General features: G+C 40.6%; 2 pseudogenes across 1 annotated transcript in view; both read right to left on the bottom strand.

Moving 5' to 3' along the window:
• Positions 1-7,794: 7,794 nt before the first annotated feature.
• LOC148777324 (RNA guanine-N7 methyltransferase-activating subunit-like protein pseudogene) lies at positions 7,795-8,399 on the bottom strand (annotated as a pseudogene).
• A 1,592-nt stretch (positions 8,400-9,991) lies between these two features.
• Positions 9,992-21,449, bottom strand: part of LOC129557126 (histone-arginine methyltransferase CARM1-like) — a 261,333-nt pseudogene continuing 249,875 nt past the window's right edge. Inside the window, exon 12 of the transcript XR_016037816.1 lies at positions 9,992-10,085. The product of XR_016037816.1 is annotated as a histone-arginine methyltransferase CARM1-like (transcript). The remainder of the gene's footprint in view (positions 10,086-21,449) is intronic.

Below are 21,449 nucleotides of genomic sequence, written 5' to 3'. Positions count from 1 at the left end.
AAGAATACTGGAGTGAGCTGCCATTTCCTTCTCCAGGGGATCTTCTCAACTCAGGGATCGAAAAAGGGTCTCCTGCATTACAAGCAGATACCATCTGAGCCACCAGGGAAGTCCCAAAATAAGGTGAAGACAATGACAATTTTTAAGCAATACCTCAGGAAAGTTACTGATTACATGGAGGGGCATCCTCTGAGTTACTGACAAAAAGACATTCCCCTCATATCGACCTTGTAGCAAATATCAGGATCAAATTTGTGCTCCAGCAAAATTATAAATCCATAATACTACAAATCTTAAGACTGTTCAAAGATTGGGAAATAATATCAATGTTAGAGTCATTAAAGTGATTGGATTTCATCTCCTATGCTCACTTCTACAGACTCATAACGGCTTCCAAGGGTGTCAGGCTAAGAAGAACGGTGAGGTCATATCAGGGTTCAGTGGGAAAGAGTGTGGGGATTGATTATGAATGTCTTCCTTGTGTTCGGGTGGAGGCAGCAGCATCAGACATATTGTTTCTATAATCCAAGTACAGTTTCTTGAAAAGCAATTAGAACATTATCAGGCTTCATAAATTGTACCAGTGTTTTCTTAGGTCAGTCTCCCAAGACAATAAAAATAAAAACAAAAATAAACAACTGGGCAAACTTACAGGTTATGCACAGCAAAGGAGACTATGAACAAAATGAAAAAACAACCTACATACTGGGAGAAAACATTTGCAAATCATGTGACCGACAAGGGCTTAGTTTCCAAAGTATACAAACCCCTCATATAATGCAACAACAACAAAACACAACCCAATCGAAACATGGGCAGGAGACCTAAATAGACATTTCTCCAAAGAAGACACACATATGGCAAATAGGCATAAGAAAAGATGCTCGACATCACTGATTGTTAGAGAAATGCAAATCAAAATTATTAATACAATGAGATACCATCACACACAAGTCAGAATGGCCAACATTAAAAAGTCTACAAATGTGTATGGAAATACAAAAAAACCTTGAATAGCCAAAGCAATCTTGAGAAAGAAGAATGGAACTCAAGGAATCAACCTGCCTGACTTCAGGCTATACTACAAAGCAACAGTCATCAAGACAGTATGGTACTGGTACAAAGACAGAAACATAGATCAATGGAACAAAATAGAAAGCCCAGAGATAAATCCATGCACCGATGGACACCTTATCTTTGACAAGGAGGCAAGAATATACAATGGAGAAAAGACAAGCTCTTTAAACAAGTGGTGCTGGGAAAACTGGTCAACCACTTGTAAAAGAATGAAACTGGAACACTTTCTAACGCCATACACAAAAGTAAACTCAAAATGGATCAAAGATCTAAATGTAAGACCTGAAACTATAAAACTCCTAGAGGAAAACATAGGCAAAACTCTCTCTGACATAAATCAGCAGGATCCGCTATGAACCACCTCCCAGAGTAATGGAAATAAAAGCAAAAATAAACAAACGGGACCTAATTAAACTTAAAAGCTTTTGCACAACAAAGAAAACTATAAGCAAGGTGAAAAGATAGCCTTCAGAATGGGAGAAAATAATAGCAAATGAAGCAACTGACAAAGAATTAATCTAAAAAATATACAAGCAACTCCTGCAGCTCAATTCCAGAAAAATAAGGGACCCAATCAAAAAATGGGCCAAAGAACTAAACAGACATTTCTCCAAAGACAACATACAGATGGCTAACAAACACATGAAAAGATGTTCAACATCACTCAAAATCAGAGAAATACAAATCAAAACCACAATGAGGTACCATTTCACGCCAGTCAGAATGGCTGCTATCCAAAAGTCTAACTGCAATAAATGCTGGAGAGGGTGTGGAGAGAAGGGAACCCTCTTACATTGTTGGTGGGAATGCAAACTAGTACAGCCACTATGGAGAACAGTGTTCAGTTCAGTCGCTCAGTCGTGTCCGACTCTCCGCGACCCCATGAATCACAGCACGCCAGGCCCCCCTGTCCATCACCAACTCCCGGAGTTTACTCAAACTCATGTCCACAGAGTCAATGATGCCATCCAGCCATCTCATTCTCGGTCGTCCCCTTCTCCTCCCACCCCCAACCCTTCCCAGCATCAGTCTTTTCCAGTGAGTCAACTCGTCGCATGAGGTGGCCAAAGTATTGCAGTTTCAGCTTTAGCATCAGTCCTTCCAATGAACACCCAGGATCGATCTCCCTTAGAATGGACTGGTTGGATCTCCTTGCGGTACAAGGGACTCTCAAGAGTCTTCTCCAACATCACAGTTCAAAAGCATCAATTCTTCGGCGATCAGCTTTCTTCACAGTCCAACTCTCACATCCATACATGACCACGGGAAAAACCATAGCCTTGACTAGACGGACCTTGGTTGGCAAAGTAATGTCTCTGCTTTTTAATATATTATCAAGGTTGATCATAACTTTCCTTCCAAGGAGTAAGCGTCTTTTAATTTCATGGCTGCAATCAGCATCTGCAGTGATTTTGGAGCCCAAAAAAATAAGTCTGACACTGTTTCCACTGTTTTTCCATCTATTTCCCATGAAGTGATGGGACCAGATGCCATGATCTTAGTTTTCTGAATGTTGAGCTTTATATGACCCAGCACTCCCACTGCTGGGCATACACACCAAAGAAACCAGAATAGAAAGAGACACGTGTACCCCAATGTTCATCGCAGCCAGGACATGGAAGCAACTTAGATGTCCATCAGCAGACAAATGGATAAAAAAGCTGTGGTACATATACACAATGGAATATTACTCAGCTATTAAAAAGAATGCATTTGAATCAGTTCTAATGAGGTGGATGAAACTGGTGCCTATTATACAGAGCAAAGTTAGAAAGAAAAATACCGATTTGGTATATTAACACATATATATGGAATTTAGAAAGATGGTAATGATGACTCTGTATGCAAGACAGCAAAAGAGACACAGATGTAAAGAACAGACTTTTGTACTCTGGGAGAAGGCGAGGGTGGGATGATTTGAGAGAATAATATTGAAACATGTATATTATCATATGTGAAATAGATCGCCATTCCAGGTTCAATGCATGAGACTGGGTGCTTAGGGCTGGTGCACTGGGATGACCCTGAGGGGTAGGATGGGGAGAGAGGTGGGAGAAAGGGTCAGGATGGAGAACACATGTACACCCATGGCTGATTCATGTGAATGTATGGCAAAAACCACCACAATATTGTAAAGTAATTAGTCTCCAATTAAAAAAAAAAAGTCTACAAATGACAAATGCTAGAGAGGGTGTGGAGAAAAGATAACCTTCCTACACTGTTGGTGGGACCAGAAGTTGGTGCAGCCACTGTGGGAAACAGTATGAAGATTTCTCAGAAAACTAAAAATAGAATTGCCATATGACCCAGCAATCCCACTCCTGGACTTATATCCAGATAAAACTATAAGTCAAAAAGATACACGCACCCCTATGTTCACAACAGCACTATTTATAACAGTGGAGACATGGAAGCAATCTAAATGTCCGTCAACAGAGGAATGGATAAAGATGTGGTACATATAGACAATGGAATACTACTCAGCCATTAAAAAACAACAAAGTAATGCCACTTGCCACAAACTAATGCAACTAGAGATAATCATACTAAGTGAAGTAAAAAAGAGAAAAACCATATGATATCACTAACATGTGGAATCTAAAATATGGCACAAATGAACCTCTCTTTTAAAAAGAAACAGAATCACAAAGAGGACAGACTGGTAGTTGCCAAGCGGAAGAGAGAGACTGGGAGGCTGGGATTAGCAGACGTAAGCTTTTATATACAGAATGGATAAACAACAAGGTCCTACTATATATACAGAGACCTATATTCAATATCCTATGATAAGCCATAAAACACTTTAAAATGTATATATGTATAACTGAATCACTTTGCTATACAGCAGAAATTAACATGGCATTGTAAATCAACTATACTTCAATAAAATATTGATAATAAAAGAAGATTGTCAAGTCTGATTCCATAATTCCAATTACTCTTAACTTCAGGATTAATTTCTTTCATCAATGTACATTTATTGAGCACATTCCATGTATGAGGTGTATTGTTAGGCACTGTGAAAATTAAAAAGTGAATTGGTCTCTCATCCAACCCACAAAGAAGTATCTAATAAAAGAGAAAGACGTGTGTATGTTTAGGGTATGAAGTGATAAAATGCTGCATGAAGAGTTTGAGAAGGAGAAGGACTGGAGACGCATCAGTGGTAGGGAGGGGTACTTTGAGAGAGGCGTGCTGGTGAGGGTGTGGCAGGGAAGCCTTGCAGTGATGTGAGACTGTTGGAATGGATTCAAGGGGAAGGCAATTTCAAGCTGAGTTGCCAGAAAGAGTGGAAGCACTAGTGTGGAAAGCTGACGGTGGTGGGTGACCGACCGACTGATGAGAATATGGAGCTGCTCTTTATCCCAGCTTCCCCCACAGAGCAAGCAGGGTGCCTGTTGGGCTTCATTAGATGGTATGCTGACATGACTGACACCCATTTCTAAAAGGGCTGTTCAGGTCCAGGGAAAACCTGCTCTCTGGAAAGATCATCTGTCATCACCATTTGAAGCGTGATAGAACAGATGTCTTCAGTAAAGGAGAGGCCTCACTGGTGTCTCACACTGTACATTTTTTATTGTAAACCTAAGAGGACTGACAAAGTTTCCATCTTTATTCTCTGAACTACACACCGAGTCATCAAATGTGGCCAACGAAGAACATTCCTGATGCAGTATTATTCTTTTACTTGGATAAGGCAAAAATTCTTTAACACATTACTGAACTAGGCACTAGCTGTTGATTTACTGAAAATATTTGCAAGAATAGATTAAAACTGAAAATAGAGGATCACCCCTCACATGCTCTTATGTCATGTCATATATAAGCATACATTATAAACATGAGGTACCATTTTGTTCAATTTCTGTTTTAAATACTTCAAAAATCAAAGCAATGCTGTTGGCTTTACTTTAAAATAAAGAAAGGAACCAGAAAAGAAAATCACTTTTCAGCTACATGCAGAAAACGGTAAAGGACCAGTCCAGGTAAAGAAGTACCAAGAAATAGATTTGTCAGTAAAATTAGGATGCACATTTTAAAGTTAAGAAGGGAGAAAGGAATTTAAATAAATCTAACACCCTTGTAAAATTTAGAATGCATGTCCAGAACAGGAAGGATTAACTTGCATGTCAGGGGACTTCTCAGGCCTTCACTTACTTATGGCTTGGCTTGTCACTATCTTCTAAGCAAACCTAAAACAGAGAAGTCGTGATACTATGATACTGAGTAAGTTCCACCAGGTCCAAAGCTACAGGCAAGCTGATTGTTCACGTCCCTCCCCAGCCCCTCCTACTTCCCTCTTTCCACTCCATGCCCTTCTCTGGAGTTTTTATGGGAGGCCTTAGATCTATATTTATCCACTATATTTAGTGAGTTTGATTATGCAGAGCCTAAATTCATATCTGAGATGATGATCCAGATTTTTGTTCACTGAAAGAACTTTTTTTTTAAATAGGTTTATAACAAAGACTAAGCAGTGACTTATTTCTCTCTTTTCTTGATTTTCAATAGGCTCGTTTTGCCTCAGGCCTTTGCCCTTCCTGTTCTCTTCTAGAAAGCTCTGTGTGCACACCTGCCTAGGCCACTTCCTTCCTGATATTTACCTGGCCACTCTCCTGCTACCTCTCTGAAGAGACCTTGAAGATCACCCCACATAAATGACACCCACCACCAGTCCCTGGCCTTGCCACTGTCCAATAGGTCACCCTGTCCGTCTGTTTTCTGCTATGTCTTTTTCATTCTTCTAAGTTTTTGTATAATTGAAATATTTTTATAGATACAGTAAAGTTCACCCTTTTAAGTGTCCAGTTCTGTAAGTTTTGACAAACACATAAAGACACACTGCCACATCGACAGTCAAGATTTAGAAAAATTTCATCACCCTGCACAACATTCCTATGCTCCCTTTATAGTGAACCTTCTCCCAGCAGCAGTTCTCATCTGTTTCCTGTATCTACAGTGTTTCCTTTGTCAGAATTTCACAGAGTACGTAACCTTTAGAGTCTGGCTTTTTCACTTAGCATAAAGTATTTGAGACTTAACTGTATTATTAAATCTGTCAGCACTTCGTTTCTTTTGACTGCTGAAAATGACTCCATTGTATGAATGTTATTCTCCATTTGAAAAACATTCCATTTGTTTCAAATTTTTCGTGATTATAAGTAAAGATACAGTAAACATTCAAATATAGTTCTCGTTTCACTTGTGTAAATATCCAGAAGTGGGATTGCTGGGTGACACAGTGTCACTGTGGTGACAGTTTGCATTTTCCCTAATGACTAATTATGCTGAACATCTTTTCATGTACATATTTGATATTATATCTTTTCCCTTTGGAATTAATTTTTAGAGATGGTGTGAGATATGGAAGGAAGTTTGTGTTTCTAGCACCTAACTTGTAACACTGCCATTACAAACTGCAGTGGGCAAGACTTTGTGCTCAAAGTATGAGGGGATGCAGACAAAAAAGACAGTAACTAATAATAACGGAGACAGAGCCGTCCAGGTGCCCTAAAAGTGGTGGCTGCACACGGCTCTTCAGGTGATGTGGGAGGGGCACCGCAGTCAGCCTCAGGCCTGGAAGACTTCTCAGAAGAGGGCAAGCTTGGTCAAGGTCTCAGGTTTCAATAAGAAACCTTGGGTCCCAGCTCCTCTTAGTGGGGCCTGGCGACCCTGTACCACAGAGCTCTCTCTCCTGGCACTCTTCAGCTGTTTCTGGGTTTGGGGTGCCCATGGTGGTAGGATTACAGATTAACACTCTAATGGCAACCTCTACTTCTCCTTCACGGCACTTAAAACAGTTACCATGACATCATTAATTATGCAGTTAAGTATTTAACACCCATTTCTCTCCCACTACGAGAGTTTCCTGGGGTCCAGGGCTGCACCTGCCCTGGTCACAGCCACACTTCCACAACCCAGCACAGTGAGTGGCCCAGCCAGGTCCTGGGACAGACAGGGTGGGACCCAAAGGATGAAGAACTAGTCTCACAGTTCCTGGAAAAATCTACTAGGTTGCTAGACAGTTTTCCCTCCCTGGTGGGGAAGTTTTATACCTTTGCTCACTTTTAGAACCAGCTGTTAGCTCTTTATTTTCAAATTACTAAAATAATTAATAGTCAAAATAAAGGTCCCCCCTCCCTGTCCAAGGGAAAACAAACTTTCATATTGTGTATAATGGTGGATGCTTATGCCTTAAGCAATCAATCTGTTGATCCTGGGATTTTTTTAGCATGTCACTGGTGGTCAGATGGTATTGGGGATTTGCCAAAACAAAAAGAGAACTCTCTCGTCAGAAAGGTCTATTGTGCCCTAAAAATGGGTAGAACAAAAAGCAAATGGACAGAAAATTACTTTGAAGCTAAATTACCTATCATTCCTCCAGGTAATGCCATTCATTTTAATTCTCCTCAGTATTCATATACAACACACACACACACCCCCTTGGGCTGCTTCTCATTGATGCAATAGCAAATCGGAGCTGAACGTGGGGGAGCAGAAGGAAAGGATCACTTTGGAACATTCAACCGAGCATCTACTATGTACCAAGTATGCGTCCAAGGGTCTCACTTAGCCCATACCTCCACTGAGGATGCTGAGGCCTAGACGTCAGGAAATGCACAGTAAAGAAATAGAGTCAAGCTCTGGAATTTCTAGGGAAGTCACTTTTTTTTTTTTAGGGGAGTATTTATTTCCAGCAACCATCATGTCTCTCCAGTAAGATCTAAAAAGTCCCAAGTTCCAAAAAATTAATAATCCATTTTCTACAAACAGATGTAAAACTATGACCAACAAAAGATACAATGTAAACTTTTGTCATGTTAACAGAGTAAATAATTTTACTAAAAGTTGCTGACACTTCTATCAGTAGTAGCCATAGGGAGGCCTTTGGTTGTAACCATAGTGTCCATACTGATGGGGGTAGTAAGGTTCTTGTCTGTGCTGCGGGTAATTGTTACCCCAGGATTGTCCATGCCATTGATTGGATCGATTGTCACTTGGCCACCCCCGTCTGCTATCCCTACCTCTAAACTGTCTGTTATCTTGCAACCGATTGCCTCTATTTCTCAGGCTGCCACCAGCTCTGCTATTCCATTCCTCAACAATTGGAGGAGACTCAGGAGGGCGTTTTAAGTATTCTTGGTATTCTTTGTCATCTTCTGTGAATCTACTGGCAAACATCTCTTCAAAATTTGGAACAGCTTCAGAAGTGTCAGTCATTCTGAAATTCTCAGGGATTTGATTAATGTTTAGATTGTGTAGATCTTCGGTTCAGGGCGCTGGCACGGGACTTCTGTGTGGGAAGTCACATTTTTAAGCACAACATTGGCTTAATTAAATACATGAGTCAGACTTGCTGCTGACTGGGGGAAAGGGGGAACAGGTAGGGCACCGGCCCTGGCTCCAGTCTGCCTGTCTGACAGGGTTGTGGCCATCTTCAGCATCACCAGACCTTTGACAAACTCTAGCTTTGACCTTGTGGCCACTGTGTTTATGTCATCATGCAAAGCAGAGGCTGGTCAAGGCTCAGGTCTTCTTCGTATGGTTTTCTAGTTCAGATTTTGTTCTTGTGTGATGAAGTGGAAGTGGGATGCAGGGTTACCAGTTGACATGGTTCTTGCACTCAGAAGGTAGGTTTTCCTAAAACCCTACAAAAATTAATTTTTTTTTCAAAACCCAAGTGATTATGTTTGGAATGAACTACAAGTCAACATCTATTTACTCACAGAGAGAACTGGTGAGCAGAGAACAGGAAGAAAAGAAAAGTGGCATTTATTGAGCACCAATTATGTGAATTACTAAGTATCTGGACATGTTACAGAAATCTTTGCAATTGTTCAGTGAAGTATGTTGTTTATCCCATTTTACAGATGAGAAAACTGAGGCCTAAGAACATTCAATAGTACTAGTAAGTAGTCAATCCGTTCTCTCTTGAGGCTAAAACCTAAGCCCTTTGCTTTACATGACAGGACTGTGCAAGGGGATGGGAGTGAGGATTTCTCCCTTCTCATAGAATTAGAGATAGACCCCTATCCCTAATTGGCAATAGGTTTCAAAGAGTCATATACCACGTGTGACAGCCTGCTCACAATGTATACAGTTATAGCCTCGCCTGTTTTATTTCCTTCCCTTCAAGGTCAATATCTCATTTTCCCAGCATTGCCAAACAATTCCTGGTTTGGTTTCTTGAGTTTCCTCTTCTCTTCAAGATTTTCAATATGATACAGACATGATGCTCTGAATTAAAGCCTTGGAAAGACATTAAAATATGGGGGGAAGTCACTTTCTAGCCAGTAGCTTTATTTGTGTGCTTGACTTCATGTGTGGATTTTTAATTCATTCATATTGAATAGATACAAAGATGGAGTTTTTTTCCAGAAGCATTTGTTGTATCCAACTCATTGTGGCAAGTTCTTCATATCAGACAAAATCTGCAAAGCTTAAAGAGAGTTATGCCCCGACTTACATGATCTCAGAAAACATTCCAAAAATGTACCTTAAATGGACTCATGTTTTAGGTGTTTTGGAATCACTGCTACATAAAATCATCCCATAGTGAATGAAGGTCAAAGGAGATTAAACTCTACATTTTGCAGATGAGAAAACCAATGCCAGAAGGAAAGTGATTTTGCCTGAGGTCACACAGCTCATTATAGCTCAGCTAGAAGGAGAATTCACTTTGTAGGACTCTCCTGCACTCTGTTTTGAGATCAGATAGCTATATATTGAATTCTGTTTAATGGAACATAAAACACTCAACTACATATCAGAATCCAGGTCTCATTAGAGAGGGAAGAATAGATGCTTTTTCTCCTCTTAGGGAAGACAGATTATTCTAAAGTTCTTTACCTTGTCATATGGTCAATTGAGATTCACACCTATGTATATAGGTGTGAAATGGATGAGGGATTTCTTACCTAAAGAAAGGATTCTTTAAATTGAGGGTGTTCCCAGAACTGAAGCCTGTCTGGTTTACCAGCACCATGATCTGAATGTCATAGCTCTGTCTTCAAGGCAGAAAAAACAACACATCATCTCACAAGGCTGGCGTCAGCCAGTCACAAACACTTAGGGCATCTTCTACACATACCTACTTCATGAAGGTTTTAAGAGCATGTGTTGGACATCTTATACGTGTCTGCATCTGTGTAAACTTCCCTTGTGTCTCAGACGGTAAAGAATATGCCTGCAATGCAGGAGTCCAGGGTTTAATCCTGGGGTTGGTAAGATCCCCTTGAAAAGGGAATGGCTACCAACTCCACTATTTTTGCCTGGAGAATTCCATGGACAAAGGCGCCTGGTGGGCTACAGTCCACGGGGTTGCAAAGAGTCAGACATGACTGAGTGACTAACACTTCATTTTCAATATTGGTAGAAGCAACTGAAGGCTCATTTGCTTGCAAATGGTTTGCTACAAAAGTTTGATAGCTATAATTTCTTGGTTTAAATATTACAAATGTAATGGTATTTCTGGTTGGTTAAAGTGATTTAAAAAAAAAAGCTTTACCAATATCAATGACAGAAATGACTTTATGTAACAGAGACTCTTTATGGGTCACCACTGACGTACCAAAACAATCCTAATCATGTAAGAATTGGCTAAGCTAGTATCTCAAACTGGCAAAAAGCAGCTAACAAATATGACTGATTTAATTTAAGACACCCCAGATGAAGGCTCAAGCAATTACAAGAAGTGGCTAATAACAGCAAGTAGTATGCTACACCCTTGATGACTAATCTGAAGGGGCTGTGACTTGGGGATTTTTATTATTCATTCTTAAGAACATATGTATTTCTTTTGGTTATAAAAGTGTCACATATTCGCAGTAGAAAAATAAGGAAACATTGAAATAAAGTAAAATAATCCATAATATCATTAGGCAGATTCTTTCAACTAACATTGTAGAATACTTCCCTTCTGTGTATTTTCACTCTATGTATTTACAAATGTAAATTTTTACTGAAATTATGCTTAAGTATTCCTTCATCTCTCTTTATTTAATGTTAGCAGTTATTCTATAATTCTTAACAATGAACTTTTCAATGGCGTAATGTGGGTATAGCACAATTCAGCAATTCTTCATTATTAAATATTTATGCTTTTATAATAACATATTATTACTTATGGTAACAAATATCTGGTTTTATGACAGAAATTCTGCTGTAAAAGACATTCTTATAATACATCTTTATGTGCTATCAAGGATTATAGTTTTTGGAATAAATTCTTAGAGGCAGACTCACCAGGCTAAAGCATATAAGGCATATTTAAGGTTCCCAATACCTGCTGCTAAAATGTCTTCCAGAAAATACACCAAATTACTTCCTCACCTACAAAGTATAAAAGTGCTAATTTCATTATACCTTTCCCAACCTTTAATATTTAAATGTTTGGGATTAGAATATTATTATCTGAATTTGAATTTCCTTGATAACTAGGCTTACTTTTTAAATTCCACAAGTTAGCAAGGGACATAATTCCCTCCCTATTATTACCAATAGTGGCCTGGGTAGGTTTAAATCCCATGTCAGATTCTGTGAAACCAGCAACTCAAGGTCTAGCTTTTATTGAGGGCAAACAAGAAGAAGACATATTCCAAATGGTTCCAAATTGGGCAAGGAGTATGTCAAGGATGTATACTGTCACCCTGCTTATTTAAATTATATGCAGAGTACATCATGTAAAATGCCGGCCTGGATGAGCATAAGCTGGAATCAAGATTGCTGGGAGAAATATCAATAACCTTAGATATACAGATGATACCACCCTTATGGCATAAAGTAAAGAACTAAAGAGCCTCTAGATGAATGTGAAAGAGGAGAGTGAAAAGTTGGCTTAAAACTCAATATTTAAAAAAACTAAGATCATGGCATCCAGTCCCACCACTTCATGGCAAATAGATGGGGAAACAATGGAAACAGTGACAGACTTTATTTTCGTGGGCTCCAAAATCACTGCAGATGGTGACTGCAGCCATGAAATTGAAAGATGCTTGCTCCCTAGAAGCAAACCTATGGCCAACCTAGACAGTTTATTAAGAAGCAGAGATATTACTTTGCCGACAAAGGTCTGTCTATTCAAAGCTATGGCTTTTCCAGTAGTCATGAATGGATGTGAGAGTTGGACCATAAATAAAGTTGAGCACCGAAGAATAGATGCTTTTGAACTGTGGTGTTGGAAAAGACTCTTGAGAGTCCCTTGGACTGCAAGGAGATCAAACCAGTCAATCCTAAAGGAGGTCAGTACTGAACATTCACTGGAAGGACTAATGCTAAACTGAAACTCCAATACTTTGGCCATCTGATGTGAATAACTGACTCATTGGAAAAGACCCTGATTCTGGGAAAGATTGGAGGCAGGAGAAGATGGGGATGACAGAGGGTAAGATGGTTGGATGGCATCACCGACTCGATGGACATGAGTTTGAGCAAGCTCTGGGAGTTGGTAATGGACAGGGAGGCCTGGCGTGCTACAGTCCATGGGGTTGCAAAGAGACACGACTGAGCGACTGAACTGAACTGATAGCTAGAGATTAAAAATATATATATAAGTAATGTCCTTTTAGGGCTTCAAGGGGGCTCAGTAGTAAAGAATCCACCTCCTGGCTACAGTCCATGAAATGGTAAGAGAGTCAGACACAACTTAGCAACTCAATAACAATAACAATGTCCTTTCCTATTTCAACTCATGTAACTGACTTGGAATTCTCTTTTTATGTTTTAAAATGTTTCTTTCTGACACTCACATCCTGCAGTTCACTTCATTTGTGATACTTGAGGGTAGATTTGAAGAGAACCAGACACTGAGCCAGTGAGCTCTTTAGGAACAAGGTTTATAAAGCAATCAAAAGTGGATAATTTTCCAAGACTGCGTCTGCAGGATCCTAAGGAACTATTCACTGCTTTGAATCAGTTATTTGCCAATGTACGTTAAAATAAAATGCAACCTAATTCCTTGCCAGAGTTAATCATTTAAAATCTTATGTGGCCATGGAATTCTCTGGTGGTCCAGTGGTTGTGCCTTCCAGTAGAGCAGGGGGCATCAGTTCAATTCCTGGTCAGGGAGCTAGATTTCACATGCCTTGTGGCCAAAGAAAAAAAAAAAACCCAAAACATAAACAGAAGTAATATTGTAACAAATTCAATAAAGACTTTAAAAATGGTCTATACCAAAAAATACCTTAAAATAATTTTTTTAACTAAAAAAAAAAATCTTATAGGGCCAGAGCAGGTGACTAAGTGGTAACATACTTTAGTTTAAGAACTGAATACAAAACCATTGCTTTATACACTAAGATTTCTTTTGTAATATTCAAGAAGATTTTGGAAACCTGGGACTAACACAAGCAGTCATGTTCTTACTGGAGAAATAATTCCTGATCATTCATCTTAGAGAAAACAGAAGGTACAGTAGTAGGATGGGTTCAGTGGTGACCATTAAGGAAGAATGGTATGAAGAACAGAAGAGGCAGGAAGCTTGGGGACCAAATGGCCCAAGTCACCAAGGATTTACTGAGAGATAAAGGAAGGAATGAGAACCTCAGCAGATGAGAACTCTAGACCAGGGTTCTTCAAAGGAGTTGGAACGTGCCCCAGAAAGGATGTGGGATGGTACCTCACAGTGTGGAAGAAAATACTGAACTGTTATTTTCAATTTTTTCAGTTATTTGTTATAGTGGATTGAATTGTGTCCTACCAACCTGTATGCTCAAGTCCTAAAGCCTAGTATCTGTGCCTATGATTGTATCTGGATAGAAGATCTTTGCACATGTGATGAAGTTTACATGAAGTCATACTGGATTAAGTGAAAGTGAAAGGTGCTCAGTCGTGTCCGACTCTTTATGACCTCATGGACTGTACAGTCCATGGAATTCTCCAGCCCAGAATACTAGAATGGGTATCCTTTCCCTTCTCCAGGGGATCTTCCCAACCCAGGGAATGAACCCAGGTCTCCCACACTGCAGGCAGATTCTTTACCAGCTGAGGCACAGGGGAAGCCCATACTGGATTAAGGTGAGCCCCAAATTCAGTGACCAGTGTCCTTATAAGAAGAGAGGACACATAGAGACACACCCAGGGACGAAAACCAACTGAAGACAGTGGCAGAGACTGGAGTTATGCAGCTACAAGGAAGGCCAAGGATTTTCAGGCAACATCAGAAGCTGAAAGACCCAAGTTTCTTCCTTGGAACATTCAGAGGAAACGTGGTCCTGCTGATGCCCTGATTTCACACTTTTAGCCTCTGGAATTGTTAGAGAATACATTTTTGTTGTTTTATGCGCCTAGTTGGTAGTAATTTGTAACAGCAGCCCCAGGAGACTAGTGCAGTTTATCAAATATATACTGAACACAAGTGAATTGAGCTGAGAGTTAAGATATCTGTTACTTCACCTAAGTTCCTCAGGCTTGGCTAAGGGGGTTGGTTTAGCAAGACTGTGATTACATCTTAAACCATGTGCTACAATGGTACTGAGTAAACACCAGCCATAAGACTGTTAGACAGCATCACAGACTCAGTGGATATACATTTGAGCAAACTCGGGGAGCGAGTGGAAGACAGAGAAGCCTGGTGTGCTACAGCCCATGGGTTGGGCACGAACAATCGCAAAGAGTTGAACACAACCTAGCAACTGAACAATGGCAACAACAACCAGCCATGTGATGGACACAGGGGTCAGAGTTTGAATAGTCTGTGTAAGGGTGTAGAACACGGAAATGTCACTTAAAGCTGCCCATCACATATCATTATTTCACTGCACCTAACTGTGCACAACAGTTTCCCCCTGAAATTCCTTCTGCTACAGCTGTCCAAATACACAGCGAGTGAGAGGATTTGTCTTAGCTGGAGTCCAAGGTGGAGAAGCTTAATGTTAAGCACTTGAAGCTTCCAAAGCATTAATTCTCTGGTCAGCATGTCTTCCAGCTTTATAAACCAAAAAGCTCATCCAACTCTCTGGAAACCACTTTCTCTGGCAGCATACCTGGGTAGTACAGACCTTTGCTGGGATCCAAAACTTTTAAACTATGTTTTAAAACATTATGGCACAGGATAAGCAGCTGAGCTGGATCCAACAATAAGCCATATTTATTTTTTCAATTCATGTTTTTGGTTTTATTTTTGTATGTCTTAGAAAATGCACACTACATGAATTTCTATATGCTTATATACACAGACATGTCTATGCATGTATATATATATAGTTTATATACATATATACACCCATATAGATCTGTCTATAGATCTGGAGCATTTTGTTTTGTATTTGCTATTATTACTGTAGTACATCCTCACAAGAGAGAAATACTAATCTACATGGAGCACATATAGATAGTGATTTGACTCAAACGTGCACATATCCAATAACATCGGAGACCATTTCTGTGAACTTTAGGGATATAAATTTCATAAAGTTCATAAAAAAGAAATGTTCTCTTTTACTGTCCAGAGCAATAAAACGAAAGACAGCTCAAGAATGATAGGAGGCTGTCAGAAATAAAATGCTACCAGTACAATCAGAAATGTTGCTGGCAGGGAAGAAAAGGGCAGTCATTGTCACACGGGTATGGTCGCACAGGGAGTTCTCCCAGGAGGTCAGAGTTTAAAAGAATATTTGATGATAAGGGAGGAGGAGATCCTCCCTGAGGCAGAACAAAAAGGTAGACCCCTTTCTGAAAAAACAGTGTGAAAACCTTGACATTAAGGAAGTGCTGAGGTTTGGAGAAAATACCAAGGAAAACAATTTTAAGACAAAAAAAAAATCTCATAAGATACAGTAAGAAAGTAAGTAGGGGAAGAGGAAACGGAACTGAGGTTTACTGCGGACCAACTGTGTGCTAATTATTATACTGTTTTCTCCCTTAGTATCTGCAAAAGCCTAGTGAGACAATTATCATAAAGTCTACCTTATAGATGATGAGGTGAGGAAACTGGGGTGCTAGAGAGATTGATTAAATTGCCCGAGATCACTCAGGTACCAACTAGAAAAGACTGGACAGAACCAGGATACATCCAGACTCCAAAACCTAGTCTCTTCCACTATACAAGGGTACTGGTCTAATAGGAAAAACTTCCTCCCTTTCTTCCTGCTGCAAAGCACTGCATGCCACGACATCTCAGCATCTTCTTTCAGTGGTGGCAGACTACATTTTTAATAAGAGAGGAATCAGCTATGACTGTGATTCAGGGAGTCATTCCACACCACTGCTGAATCTCCGGAATGTATTAGGTGAGGACAGACACCACAGAATAAGACTCAGGCCCTCTTTTTCAGAAGTTCACATATAGGTAAATAACAGCAGTACAACAATGCTGTCATAATAAAGCTGTGGAGGGCTGTAGGAGCCCTGGGAGTCAGGAGGCAGTGGAGATGGTTTGCTTTCCTCTTGTCTATTAGGGGAATGAAGAAGGGGAGGGTCAAAAAATATGACTGATAAGGATGAAACCCAAGATATGTTAGAAAAAAGGAGTGGAGGAATAAGATGACTTAAATCCAGTCACCTAATTATACCCTGCTGCTGCTGCTAAGTCACTTCAGTCGTGTCCGACTCTGTGTGACCCCATAGACGGAAGCCCACCAGGCTCCCCCGTCCCTGGGATTCTCCAGGCAAGAACACTGGAGTGGGTTGCCATTTCCTTCTCCAACGTGTGAAAGTGAAGTCGCTCAGTCGTGTCCGACCTTTAGCGACCCCACGGACTGCAGCCTACCAGGCTCCTCCATCCATGGGATTTTCTAGGCAAGAGTACTGGAGTGACTTGCCATTGCCTTCTCCGAATTATACCCTAGGGTACCTTAAAATATTTGAAAACAAATGGATGTTATTCTGGTTTGCACAAAGCAGAAAAGGTAAAGCCCAAAACTCCAGGCAGATGCTGGTTACTGCTCCTTAGCACTAAAGAACCAGTCATTAAAAAGGAGGTATATGAGGGTTTAGGAAGAAAGTGGTCACTTCAAGGAAGAACAAGGCATGAAGTATCTCCCACTTTTTCTCCTAGAAAGCTTTGGGATGCCATCCCAAAGCAAAGAGAATAGAGACGCTGCAAACCACAGAGCATATTTTCTGTAAAATTGGTAGAAAGATGTTATCTGCCATTTCCAACTTAGGTGTAAGGGCTGCTGAAGCAATTGAGATTAGTTGTAAGCCACATGGGAAAAAGTGCAGACGTGCAAAGAGGGTCAAGACAGCCCAGGGCCAGTACGCCTCAGGAAGTGCCCACACCACTACACTACCTGAAGATAAGGACCACTTTCTGACATGCAACAGTTTTATCCCTTGTACCCTGATGTGCAGGAATCGGAGTAAGTAAGGCTGCTGCTGCTAAGTCACTTTAGTCATGTCCGACTCTGTGCGACCCCATAGATGGCAGCCCATCAGGCTCCTCCGTCCCTGGGATTCTCCAGGCAAGAACACTGGAGTGGGTTGCCATTTCCTTCACTGGACAGAACTTCTGGAACTGGGACATACAGAATTATCCAAAGAATCACAGAAGCAGCCACATTTGCAGGAAGCAGCATGACTCTGCGGCAGTACAGGGGAGACAGTGTGAGTTCAGGAAAAACAGCATGAAGTCTGTCACATCGCTCTCCTCCACAGGAACTTCTTGTAAATTACTGTTCCAAAAAGCCTCACTAATTAGATGACAAACAACCGTAATATTAGTACAAAGATATTACTAGAAAAAAGTAGAAAAAAAGCAGCAAATTTTACTAACAGCTGAAAAACACACATGAGGTAAGGCACAGAAAAGAAGAAACAAAGTGAAGTCACTCAGTCGCGTCCGATGCTTTGCGACTCCATGGACTGTAGGCTACCAGGCTTCTCGGTCCACGGGATTTTCCAGGCAAGAGTACTGGAGTGGGTTCCTTTTGCTTCTCCAGGGGATCTTTCCAACCCAGGGATCGAACCCAGGTCTCCCACATTGTAGGCAGATGCTTTACCCTCTGAGCCACCAGGGAAGCCCACAGGTAAGGCACAAATAACACAAATATTTTGTTACAATTTTTCAAAACTGCAGTGAAGCTCTTACCTCTGTGAAGGAAGTAATAATGTTTATGAAGGAAGACCATGATGTAGAAATACAATAACTCAAGGAAGAGGAAGAGGAAGATCTCAATGTACCAATACGGAAATAATTTGAGATGCATTGTTAAGAGAGAATATTAAGATGTCGAAAACAGGTATAGAATGTTACTGTTTACAAATAAAAGCAGAGGAAAAATATCCCTACAAATACAGTATTTTCTAACTGTATATCCAAAATGAAACTCTTAAGAGGTATGCAAGGAACAGTTTACAGTGTCTACACAATGGAGGACAGGAAGGAATGAATGGGGTGTGGCACTGGGATGAACACTTTTCACTGTAAGCCTTTTTATACATTTTTATTGTGAACAGCATAACTATATTATTAAAAATTGAATATCCCCGTAAGGAGATAGAAAGTTGTGATAACTGGAGATATAACACAGTTTTATAAAGAACAGTAACGAAAACGTTAATCACTTAGTCATGTCTGACTCTTTGTGACCCTATGGACTGGAGCCCTCCAGGCTCCTCTGTCCACGGGATTCTCTGGGCAAGAATACTAGAGTGGGTTGACATTTCCTTCTCCAGGGGATCTTTCTGATCCACAGATCGAACCTGGGTCTCCTGCTCTGCAGGTAGTCTCCTGCTCTGCAGGCAGATTCTTTACCGAACGAGCCACCAGGGAGACTTTAAAAGAACAGTAATAGCTAGCCCAATTAGTTTCATTTCTCTTTTTGGCAGTGTAATTCGACTGGGCTATGAGGGTGAAACCAGAGGTTAAACTCAAGGGGATCATGTTCAATAAAGGCTGGTCATTCTTCCTCTGGCCTGGATGGAGGAACGCAGGCAGGATATGACGACAGGTGGAGGGTTTTGAGCTGCTTCCATGTCAGATCCAAAGGGTGTAGACAGGGCTCTGCACATTTTGAAGGAACATTTACACTCTGGGCCTCTTTCTGCTGAATAATTTTTAAATAAATATTTGCCTATTAAATTTGCAAATGATTAAAAAATGGTAGGCATCCCTAACGTGCTACACAAAAGAATGTTTAAAAGTAATTTAAAAGAATCCACTGGGTCTAGTAAGGATCTACAGACAGCACGATGAATGCATGAGTGGAATAAACAGACAGCATGATAAATGCATGAAGTGGAATAAACACAAAAACTTGAACTGAAGCTGACAAAAATCAGCTGTGTACTAGGAGAAAAGACTTAAACGTAGATTGTATAAAAATAGGCTTTCTGCTTTGAATTATCCAAACACTCAAGTAAAGTGGCCCTCATCCTACACTTTGATTATATTATTATAAGTATGGTACTCAAGACAGCAGTGGTCACTATTGCTTTGTACTCAGCACGTATCGGAAGATGTATGCTGTCCTGTTCTTTTAAAGGGGACACCGAAAACCTGGCTATTTCCAGAGAGGACTTAAAATTTTAAACTAGTTCAAAATCTCTCTTAAAGCGGGGGAGAGCTGAGCATGTTAGCCTGAGGACAGGGAGACTAGGAGAATATTTTCGAAGACTCTCCTAATACTTGAACAACTGCCACTTGGAGATTGGAACAGATCTATTTCTTTTGAATTCAGAAGCACAACGAAGATTAATGAGTTGAATATACAGGAAGTAAATAAAGGATCCATATCAAGAATGACTTTTAATAATTAAGAGATGTCTAAAGTAGAAGAAAGTAGTGAATAGCCCATGACTATATGAAAAGTTACTTAACTTTATTAGTGATTAAGGGCTTCCCTGGTGGCTCAGATTGTAAAGAATCTACCCGCAGTGCAGGAGACCCAGGTTTGATCCCTGGGTCAGAAGATCCCCTCGAGAAGGAAATGGCAACACACTCCAGTATTCCTGCCTGGAGAATTCCATGGACAGAATTCCATGATGCGCTACAGTCTATGGAGTCTCAGAGTTAGACACGACAGAGTCTCAGAGTTAGAGCTACTGACACTATTAGTGACTAAATAACTATAAATCAACTCTAACCAGCTGCTACTTTAAACACTTATTTTAGAGTCTATTAGATTTTTAAAAAAGCATAGAGACTGGTAACATCCAGTCTTAGGAAAAATATGGAGAAAAGAGCCTGCTTATCTATGGCTGCTGCTGCTGCTGCTAAGTCACTTCAGTCGTGTCTGACTCTGTGTGACCCCATAGACGGAAGCCCACCAGGCTCCCCCGTCCCTATCTATGGCTGGTATGAGTGGAAATTGGTGCTGCCACTGAGAAAGTTAGGATCCAGCAGACTGTAACATGTATGTACCCTCTGATACAGCATTTCTATTTTTAGGCATCTCACTTAGAAATATTCACGTCACTGTGCAAGCTCTATGTTCAAGTGTACTTAGTATAAATTTTTTGGCAATGGCAAAGAAAAAAAAATAAATGGAAGCAATCTAGATGTCAGTGGATCAGGGATTTTTTAAAAGACATGATGTATATCCATGACCTTGACTGCATTCACCCACGAAAAGTACAAAGCGTATTTATCTGTACAGATTCAGGACTTACTACTAAGCGAAAACGTTAGCTGTAGACTGTTGGTATAACCTTCATATAAAACAACAGCAACTCCACAGTGATATTATTTGTTGGTCCAGGCACAGAAAATCACTTGAAAGGATATGGACCAAGCAAGCATATGTGAGGAATGGGGTGAGGGGTTGGTGTGTGACTTGACCCTAGACACTTTTGAAGTTTTCAATTTATATGTGAGCATGCTTAGATTTTGTAATGAAATGAAGACTCTAAAAACGGAAAAGCTGACTGGTGAGGTGGAATGTTTAAGCACAGGCCCAAGGAAACAGGATATGGGGGGAGGTAGAGAGGGAAGAATGTTGGGTGAAATGACCTCTGAATACCCCTAATATCCTGAGATATAATATTCAAGTGTCCTTGAACCACATGCCTCTAGGCCCTTCTCTGCTAACTCACACAGGAGAAGCTCCCACAAGATGAAAGAAAACAGAGCGTTCTAAACATGAGCCAAGTCGAAGTAATCACTGCTGAGACCTCGTGTGTCCATCACCAGAGGGGAGCAGTGTCCTGCCTGACACGCCGCATATGCCCCTGCAATACTCTCTCCCCTGAGGTACAGATGGACTTCCCAGCATTAAATTTGGGGATGTTTGGCCAGACAGATGAAAGTAAAGCCAGGAAGCTGCCGTGGCCTTTAGAGCATTGAGAGCACAAGCTTTTGCCAGTGTCCCCACAAGTTGATGGATTTCCTTCCCGGCTGCGCAGTCAGGAGTGGAACACTGCCTTTGACTTATCCTAAGCTCCCTTTCCTGGCTGTGCTCAGTGCAAGCTGATGTGCGCCCTGCAGGTTTGCTGGG

Source organism: Moschus berezovskii, chromosome 7, assembly GCF_049115385.1.
Source record: "Moschus berezovskii isolate FMDL1 chromosome 7, NW_MosBer_1.0, whole genome shotgun sequence".
Taxonomy (NCBI): Eukaryota; Metazoa; Chordata; class Mammalia; order Artiodactyla; family Moschidae; genus Moschus; species Moschus berezovskii.
This window is presented reverse-complemented; position numbering and strand designations above follow the sequence as displayed.